Source organism: Echinops telfairi, unplaced genomic scaffold (assembly GCF_000313985.2).
Source record: "Echinops telfairi isolate 266 unplaced genomic scaffold, ASM31398v2 ScPeMD7_1;HRSCAF=3_0, whole genome shotgun sequence".
Classification (NCBI taxonomy): Eukaryota; Metazoa; Chordata; class Mammalia; order Afrosoricida; family Tenrecidae; genus Echinops; species Echinops telfairi.
This window is the reverse complement of record NW_022103896.1, coordinates 72,813,307-72,822,933: the sequence shown is the minus strand read 5'-3', so window position 1 is coordinate 72,822,933 and position 9,627 is coordinate 72,813,307.

Genomic DNA, 9,627 nt, shown 5'->3' with positions numbered 1-9,627 from the left:
CTTTCTTACAGAATGGCTGGTGGGTTTGCACTGCTGACCTCTCCATTAGCAGCCATTCAGACCTGACTTGATGGCTGTGGTGAAATGAAATTTCATAATCTGGCTCTTATATCCATATCTCTGTAACTGTCACCAAATGATTGAATGGGAGCAGGCAAGTAGGATGTGTGAACACCAATAGAGGGCCTTGGTCAGTTTTCGTTGCCATAACCCTGGGTTTAAGAGATGGAGCTCAGAAACCGGAACAGAGAGAATTCCTGAGACCCTCAAAGAAGAGGCACCAGAGGAGTGCAATGGAAACCCCTGCAGTCTGGGGAACCTCTGGGGGTCCCTGTGAGTCAGCATTGACTTGATGGCAGTGAGGTGAGTCAGAGGAGTGGGAAAGTTTTCTGGCCCATGGGGGCAGAGGCCAAGGGACCCCATGGCTGAGAGGTTGCGGACCAGAGAGAGACTTGGTTACTGACTGAGAAGGATTGCTATGGACCAACGACTAAATCCTTAATTTTTCTGATCTTGGCTGTGGTAACCTGTGGACTTCCCTAGTAAGTCCCCTTAATTGTAAGTGTTATCTGTGAGTTCTGAGTGGCCATTATAACTTAGCAGAGAAGTAGAGTGTCGTGGGAGGAACAGTTGGTATCAGAATAGTGTCAGAGAAGGATGGAGGGTGGAGACATAGCTGGTCTCTGCTGGTTGGCCGTTGGCCTTGGGCTGGTGTGGAGGTGGCTTCTCCTCCTCCCTCCTGTGGCTCCAGGGTGTCAGATGCGGTCTCCCTGCTGCTTTCGCAGTGGCAGTGGGTTTGGTTGCAGTCACTGCCCTGTCCCTATCTTCTTTGATTTGTACCGTGAGTGCAGAGCTACTTTGTAAAGTAGAGGAAAATGCAGCTCCTTTGAAATGGTGCATGTCCACATCACACAGTAGTGCGGAAATCGTTCCTGTTTGCCAACTGCTCTGTGGTTGTGTAAGTATTAGTAACAGCTTGTAAAAGAAAATACATTTAAGCACATTTTAACTCTGTTCTAGTATTGTAAATCTCCTCACCTGATTACATTTGCTTGTCAAACCTGATTATTCATAGAATCATTCATTGACCTGTATCCACATACAGATGTGCAGGCCCTGTCCCAGAGACTGATTCGGGGATCTAGAGTGGGGCCCACGATTCAGGATTTTATGAGCATTCCAAAGAAGAGCCTTCCATCATAGAGCCAGGATCGAGATAAACTGCTGTAGGATCATGGTTCTCAAAGCAGGCATCGGCATCATTAACATCCTCTAGGAAGGCTAATCAGCAAGGCCGTATCAGCATCGACCTGGGAACTTGTCAGACACTCAGATATCGGGCTCCCCCCCAGACAGACTGGTCTCGAGTCTCTGGGAGTGTGACTCAGGAAACTGGTTGACGAGATCTCCTGGTGACTCTGATGCACTAAAGTTTAGCACTACTGCTATAAGTAAGGTAACCAGACTTTAACATTGGTAAAGCGGGACACCACGGATAAAACTCATGTCCTGGTGAAATAGCCACATAGCAGCCGAAAACCGTATACCCTAGCTTGTTGTGCATTCTTTCCAAAAATCGGGACTTTTAAAAAATGCTGCGGATGCAGAAAAAAATTGTTAAAAATTGGACTGTCCCGCCAAAAGCGGGATGTCTGGTCACCTTAGCTATAAGGGGTTAAATACATTCCATAGGCTATAATTAGGACTTGGTTAATCAACTGTGATATGGAGGCTAGTGATGCCCATAAATATTCACCTGAAGAAGGTGTTTGCAGAATTAACTATTTTCATTCTACTCCCTCCCCCTTGCTCTTCCCCCACTATATTTCCTTTGAAAAGAACTAGAATGCTCTGGGTTCTCTAGCACTCCTAGAAATCTTCATTAATCTTTGAAATTGCAACACAACTGTTAGACAACAGTGTCAAAGTTGGCCTATGGAAAGTGTCAGGAAAGATGTATTGTTGTTGTTGCAGTAAGTGGCATGGGAGTGGACAGATCAACCCAGTCTGGTTTCCCGGTCAGCATGAGGTAGAGGTCAGACAAGCCTACTGACCCGTTCTTCTTTACCTATTCTGAGACCATCAGAGAAGAGGCACCACGCCAATGTACATCCATTTGGGGTCAAGAATTTGATGTAATGGACATACAGAACTCACAGACAATACCCACAATTAAGAGGATGTATTCAGGAAGTCAATAAATCACCCTAAGTCAGAATCAGCCAACAGTAAGAATACAGTCACTGGTCTCCTCAGTCAGCAGCCAAGTCTCTCTCCAGTTTCAGCCTCTCAGTCTTATGGTAGCCAAGTCTCTCTCTCTGGTTCTTAGTATCTCAATATTATAGTCCCTTGGTCTTAGCCTCTGTGGGCCAGGAAGGTAGCCCACCTGTCACTCTGACCCATTTGATAGTCTTGGGGCACATAAGGAGAATATACCGTACTGTCTCAGTGCTGCTTCCCTGCGCCTCCATGCCACAGTCCCTGGTGAAACTGGTCTTGGTGGCCTCTGCCACTTCAGACAGAGATCTTCAACATGCACCTGTCAGGTCCTCTGGTTTCTCTCCTCTTTACTGCTGCTTCAAAGATGGCTCAACAAAGAGAGCTCCCTCCACTGATAGCCAGGGGGGTGGTAATGAAAACTGACCAGTCTATGGCACAGATGAAACATACAATTTTCCTCTAGTTCTTTAATGCTTCCTCCAGTCCCCTGCCCACCCCCACCACCCCCACTATCATGACCCCAGTTCTACCTTACAAATTCAGCTAGACCAGAGCATGTACACTGGTACAGATAGGAGCTCGAAACGTAGGGCATCCAGTACAGGTAAATCCCTCGGGATCAATAATGAGAGTAGAGATACCAGGAGGGGGAGGAGAAGGTGGGGGGAGAAAGGGGAAACCTGTTGCAATGATCTACATATAACCCTCTCCCAGAGGGACTGTGGTAATCACATAATCTGGTATCAATTTGAGAGGATTACAAATGAAGAGGTCAAGGCTGGCCTGTCAATCAAGATATAACCAATGAGACCTCTGGGTGGGTATGACTTTCTCCTGAGAATTCTGGGAATGCCTGTATTTCCTCCTTGGAGGCGGGAGACACCTCTCTCTGCTCACTCCCTGGGAGACATTGCAGCTGACAAGACACATGGAGCTACGCTAGTGCCCTGAGCTGGAGAAGCCACATGGACCTACCCTGATGCAGTCAGAACCCTGGAGCTGGAGAAGTCACGTGGAGACCCTGCCAGAGCTGAGATGCTTACAATGCCATTGGATCTACAAGACTTCCCACCCACTGACCTGTGATCCGTCTGCATTCGGCATCATGGCATGTATTTTCTGAGTCTGAAGAGGACTTCATAGATTGGTATGAGACATATGGGCTAATATTGGACTTATGGGCTTGGACTGGACTGGGTTGGGATGCTTTCTTAATGTACTATTACCCTTTATATAAAACTCTCTTATACACATACAAATTTCTATGGATTTGTTTCACTAGTCTGCCCAGACTAATACAGGGACATACAACAGAAAAGTGGGTGAAGGGAGACATTGGTCAATGTAAGAAAAGAAAAAAAATTATAAATTATCAAGAATTCGTGAGAGAGGGAGGGTGGGGGTGGTGGGATAAGCTGATATCAAGGGCTCAAGGAGAAAGCAAATGTTTTGAGAATGATGAGGGCAACAAATGCACAAATGTGCTTGACACAATGGATGCATGTATGGATTGCGATAAGAGCTGTACGAGCCCCCAATAAAATGATTTTAAAAAAGAAAAAAGAAAACTGACCAGTTCTTTCTCTTATTTTTATACATGCCCTGTTTGTGTAATCCCACTCAATTATTTGGTGGGAGTTACAGAGCCTGGGGTAGAAGAGTCGTATTAAGAAATCTCACTCCCCCACAGTTATTAGGTCCCTGTGTTTCAGTTGTGACTCAGATTGTACAAAAGAAGAAAATATTTCCTGGTCCTGAACCATTCTTAAAATTTCTGCTTTGCTTGAGCCCATGGTTGCCACCATCATGTCCATCAATCCCATTGAAGGTTTCCCCATTTTCACTGACCCTCTGCTTTAGAAGCAGTCTTCGCCAAAAACTGGACCCTTCTGATAGCATGTCCAAAGAGCACGAGACATTCTCACCAGCCTTGTTTCTAAGGAACATTCTGGTTGTACTTCGTCCAAGACCAATCTGTTGGTTCTTTTGCAAGTTCATGTTATATACAATAGTCTGTACCATATCAATACCAAAATTCAAAGGCAGAAGTTCTTCTTTGATCTTCCGTATTCATTGGCAAGCTTTTTGCATGCACACGAGGTAATTGAAAATACCCTGGGTTGGATCAGCTTCGTCCTGAAGGTGACATCTTTTTCTCTAATACTTCAAAGAGGTCTCTGGCAGCAAATTTGGCAAATGCAATGCATTGTTCGGTTTCTTGTTACCAGGTGTACTAACTGGAAAAGATTCCTATTTGAGCCTATGCCAAAGAAAGGTGATTCAACATACTGTCAAACAATATCATTAACATCATATGGAAATAAAGTTCTGCTAAAGACTATTTAAAAATAGAAAATAGTTACAGCAATACATCATCAGGGAGTTGCCAGAAATTCAAGCCAGATTCATAAAAGGATGTGGAAAGGGAGATATCACTGCTGCTGGATCTTGGCTAAAAGTAGAGAATAACAGAAAGACATTTACCTGTGTTTCATTGACCATCAGGGCATTTAACACCTTGGATGAGACCGAACTGTGGACCACAGTGTGACTGATGGGATGCATCACCTGAACACGGACCAAGAAGTAGTTTTCCAACAGAACAAGGGGACACTGCATGCTTCAGAATGAGGGCTGTATGCATCAGGGTGGTATCTTTCCCCCATATTTATTCAACGTGAGTGTGCTGAGCAAATAATCTGAAAAGCTGGACTCGGTGAAAAAGAACTCGGCATGGGGATTGGAGGAAGGCTCATTAACAGCCTGTGTATGCAGACAGCACAACCTCACCTGCTGAGAAAGAGGGCATGAAGTAAATAACATCTACAGCTCATAAAAAGGCTTTTCATTCCTTACCTCCTTTAAAGAACAAATATTCCTAGATATCCTAAAACGATGTCTTTAGATAATTATTTTATATCTGTACATATGCCTCAGCGAGAAAGACTAGGAAAGAGAAATTATAGTTTAGTTTTCTTTTGCCTTTTCCTTTCTACTTTTATAGTTTAAAAATTAAATGCAGTTGGTTCCAGAATAGGCGGCATCAGGCATAAGTAAGCCTCTTCTTTCTCACGGCCAGGCGGCAGAAGATATGCCGGGGAATCTATCTTTCCCTCCCAGAAAGGAGGCGAGGTGAAGGCATTGAGAGGAGCAGAGGACAGTGATCGCAGTTTCCCACTTTCCATTGCGGCAACTCCAGCTCTCCTAATTGATCCCCTCATCTCGTTTGCAATGGAAAACACCGTCCACACTAGAAGGCTCTGCTTATGGAAACACTTGTTTCAAGGGGGCAATAGTATAAAGAAGCTTTCTCTTAGGGAAATATCTCCCCTTCTTTTTCATTGTTAAGTATTTATGTAGTTCTGCAAGATACGCTATGGTAAAATAATTAGAAAAAATATTTAGACACATGCGCTATTTGTTTACATAGGCATGAAGCAATCCTTAGTTTTGGAAACAGGCATTTTGGCAAAACATGTCTCGATGTATCTCTTAGATTAAAATTTTTATTTTGTAAAAATTTTGTACATTTCTAGTTTTGTCTCTTTTAGGAGCAAATTACCAATATAATTTGGGGGATATTCCATTCCTAAAAGACATCAGCATTTTATTTCCTCTAAGAGTTTTCCAGACCAGTGTATTCTGCAAATGACCAAATGTGTTTTACTGAAATTTACGTGTGTTTCATTATAGGAATGCTTTTTAAACTGACTTGAACCTCTTCAATAACTGCTTGCAAAAAAGTCTCAAATCTGGCTTACCCGTCCATTGCCTCATTAATCTGGGAAGTAGAACCAACAGGTTAAACCAGTCTCCCAGTCACCCACATTTTTAATAAGACAAAGGTGAGTTCACTGGGGAGGGGCAGAAGTGGCCTCGGCCAGTTTATCGGAGTTAATTATTTCCCTGTACTTCCTCTCTGGGTGGTAGTGTCTCCCAACCCCACCTTGAAATCCTGGAGTCATTTCAAAAGGTCCATTACTCCACTTTCATTAAGTAACAGGTTCTGATAGCACAAAGCTTTAAAACATAGAAGCAAGACGCAACAGTTGTAGGAGCTTTCCTCACTTCAGCCTGCAACAAACCCCTGAACTTTCCACATAGGTGGCGGTCATGGGGAGGGGGTGAGTCTAACCTTTGAGAAGTATAATGACCTTGACAAAGTGCATGGGAAAGTAAGAAGCTAGAGAAGAAATCTTTGATGTATATTTATTGTATGTGTACACACATGTGTACGTGTGTTGGGGAGCTTCAATTATTGTTGGAAACATTTAATTTAAGGGTAATGGAATTGTTCCACCATCGTTTGTAGGTATATGTGTGTGTACACATGCACATACCAGGGGATTTCCAAAAACTGGTGGAAAATTGCTATTAAAATGTTTGTGGAAATTTTCCATTATTCGTTAATCCAATTTTCCAACAATTTTTGAAGTCCCTTCATCCACACACCCCCGCCCCAGTGTATAAACCTATCAGAGAAGGTAAATCAAATAGTTTCCACTACTAGCAATAGAAACGTGCTGAAACGGTATCTTCCCCAAAGTGGAAAACTTGTGAGGTCCCGTTGGTAAACGTTAGACTGCAATATCCAGGTAGGTAGCGACAAGTCACCAGGTGCTTTTTGGGAGAAGGGTATTGCTATATGCCCCATAAAGATTTACAGCCTTGGAAACACTAGATGGAGTCACGATGACTCAGAATCAACTCAATGTCAGGGAGATATATATCCCCGCCAGTACAATGGTTAAACAATTTTAGCTGCTAACCAAAAGGTCTGTGACTGGAACATACCAGCCACTCGCTATGGGAGAACCAATCTGGCAACAGGGGCCCATAAAGACTGTGGTTGGTATAAGGTGCCTATGAGTTGGTTCTGATTCACAGTGACCCTACATACAAAAGGGTGAAACACTGTCTGGACCTGCATCATCCTCACAATTCTTATGCTCGAGCCTAGTGTTGTAGTCACTGTTTCACTACATTACTTGGATGAGCTTCTTCTTTTTCACTGACCTTCCACTTTATCAAACATGATGTCCTTTGCTAGGCACTGGTCTCTCCTGATGACATGTTCCTAGTACATGAGAGGAAGTCTTGCCATCCTCGCGTCTAAGGAGCACTCTGGCTGTACTTCTTCCAAGACGGAGTTGTTTGTTCTTCTGGCAGTCCAAGATCCTTTCAATGTTCTTCACCAGCGCCCTGATGCAAATGCACTGGCTTTTTTGAGGTCTTCTTTATGCGTTGTCCAACCTTCCCATGCATAACCCTTTCGGGCCGTTCTGCTCTGTTGTGGGAGTTGAACACCAACTTGATGGCACCAAATTACAGCAAGAGTAAAGGAGTAAAGAAGCCTGAGGGATGGTCATTTCCAAGTAAGGAGGTTTTCTGCAGCAGCACCAAGTAGTCAGCAGGCTCCAGGGTAAAACATAGCAATAAGAAGAGGATAAAAGCAAGATTCAAAATGACAGGAATTAAGTAACAAGCCACACATGAAAATTCCTGGCACATCAGCCATATAATGCCACACTTGCTTCCAATGAGTCATTCTGGCTCATAGTGATGCAATAGGACAGAGTAAAACTGCCCTGTGGGTTTCTGTGGCAGTTACATAATCTCCTTTCAATTTACGAAGGGGTGGAGTCTAGCCTGTCAATCAGGCCGTAGCCAATGAGGCCTTTGTGTGGGCATGGCCTTCTCCTGAGGATTCTGGGAACTCCTGTATTCCTCCCTGGAGACGGTACTCTCTGCTTCACATTCCCATTGACAAGCCACATGGAGCTACACTGATGCAGCTAGAGCCTTGGAGCTGGAGGAGCTACCTGGAGACCCACACCAGCACTAAGATGCTTCTTCCGCCACTGGATCCACCCACTGGCCTGTGACTTCCCACCCACTGGCCTGTGATCTTCCTGCATTCTGTGTCATTGCATATGTTGTGTGCGTCTCAAGAGGAATTTGCACACTGGTATAGGACATATGGGCTAATATCGGACTTATAGACTTGATCTGAACTGGGCTGGGATATTTTCTTAATATACAATTACTCTTTTATATAAAGATCTCTCTTACATATATATGAGTGCCTATGAATTTATTTCTCTAGTCAACCTACACTAACACAGTTTCTGAGAATGTAAGTCTTTATCAGTGCGGAAAGCTTCATCTTCCTCCTACTCCTGGCACCATTTTACTTATTATTATACGAAAGAGTTGGCATTTGAGTTGATCTTTGAAGGATGAAATAATTGTAAATGGGGAGAAAGGTGTTCCAGGAGAAGAAAACACCATGGAGACAAAGACTTGTTGGTTTGATGTCTGGGAATGAGGTGGGTGATGATGGGGAGGTAAAAGAACTACTTTTTTCTTCCTTTCCTCCCAACTCCTTATTAAGCAAAGTACCCTGTGCTTTCCCTCGAATACCACTTCCCATCTTCTGAGTTCCTTAAGCACCATTCACTGGTACACCGCCCCTTTCAGACATAACCTCACCTTCTATCGCATCCACCTGTTCAAAGCTTACCAAAGGAGAAAGGTATGTGTTGCAACAAACAAAAATTAGCTAATTGTGATACAGATCCTCACTCTGCCTAACATAGCATTCTCCCTCCAGTGCCCCCTCCTTCATCAACGCCCCACCAGCTCTGCCACTTAAGCCACAACCAGCAATAGCTAACCAGCTTCTAACCTAGATTGCCAGCATCATCATCAGGAACACCAAACACATGCATGAGTAAGCTCATGCTAAGGAAGTGTCTCACAAGAGTATCTGCATCTGCCTTGCTAAGGAATGCCATCATTGTCCATTAAAGATGCATGTAGCTGATGGCTTCAGGCAGTGCTGGTTCTCTGTGTGTCCTCAATAAATATCGTTTAAATAGCTTGGTTTTAAAATTTTTAAATATTATTTGATTATAATAATTTTATTGTAGTAAAATAGTTGCCATTTTAATCATTTCTAAGTGTACAATTCAGTGACATTACAGAGTCTTTAAGTAGCAACTCCTCATTCTCTTCTTTCCCTACCCCTGCTAACCACGAATCTATTATCTACCCCTAGATAGTTGCCAAAAATAGTCTCTGGTGGCGCAGTGGTATAGTGGTTGCAAGTTGGGCTATGATTCCCTCAAGGTCCACAGTTCGAAACCACTTGGTGCTCCTCTGGAGAAAGACAGGGCTTTCTACGCCCATAAAGAGTTACAGTCTCAAAAACCCACAGGGGCAGTTCTACCCTGTCCTATCGGGTTGCCATGAGTCAGAATTGACTCGATGGCAGTGAGTATATAGCTCGGTAATCTAAATCTGTCTTGCACAATATAAGTGGAGTTATACAGGATTTGGTTTTTGTATCAGACTGTTTTTACTCTGCATAGTGTTGTCAAATGGAGAAAAGACCCGGTTTGCTCC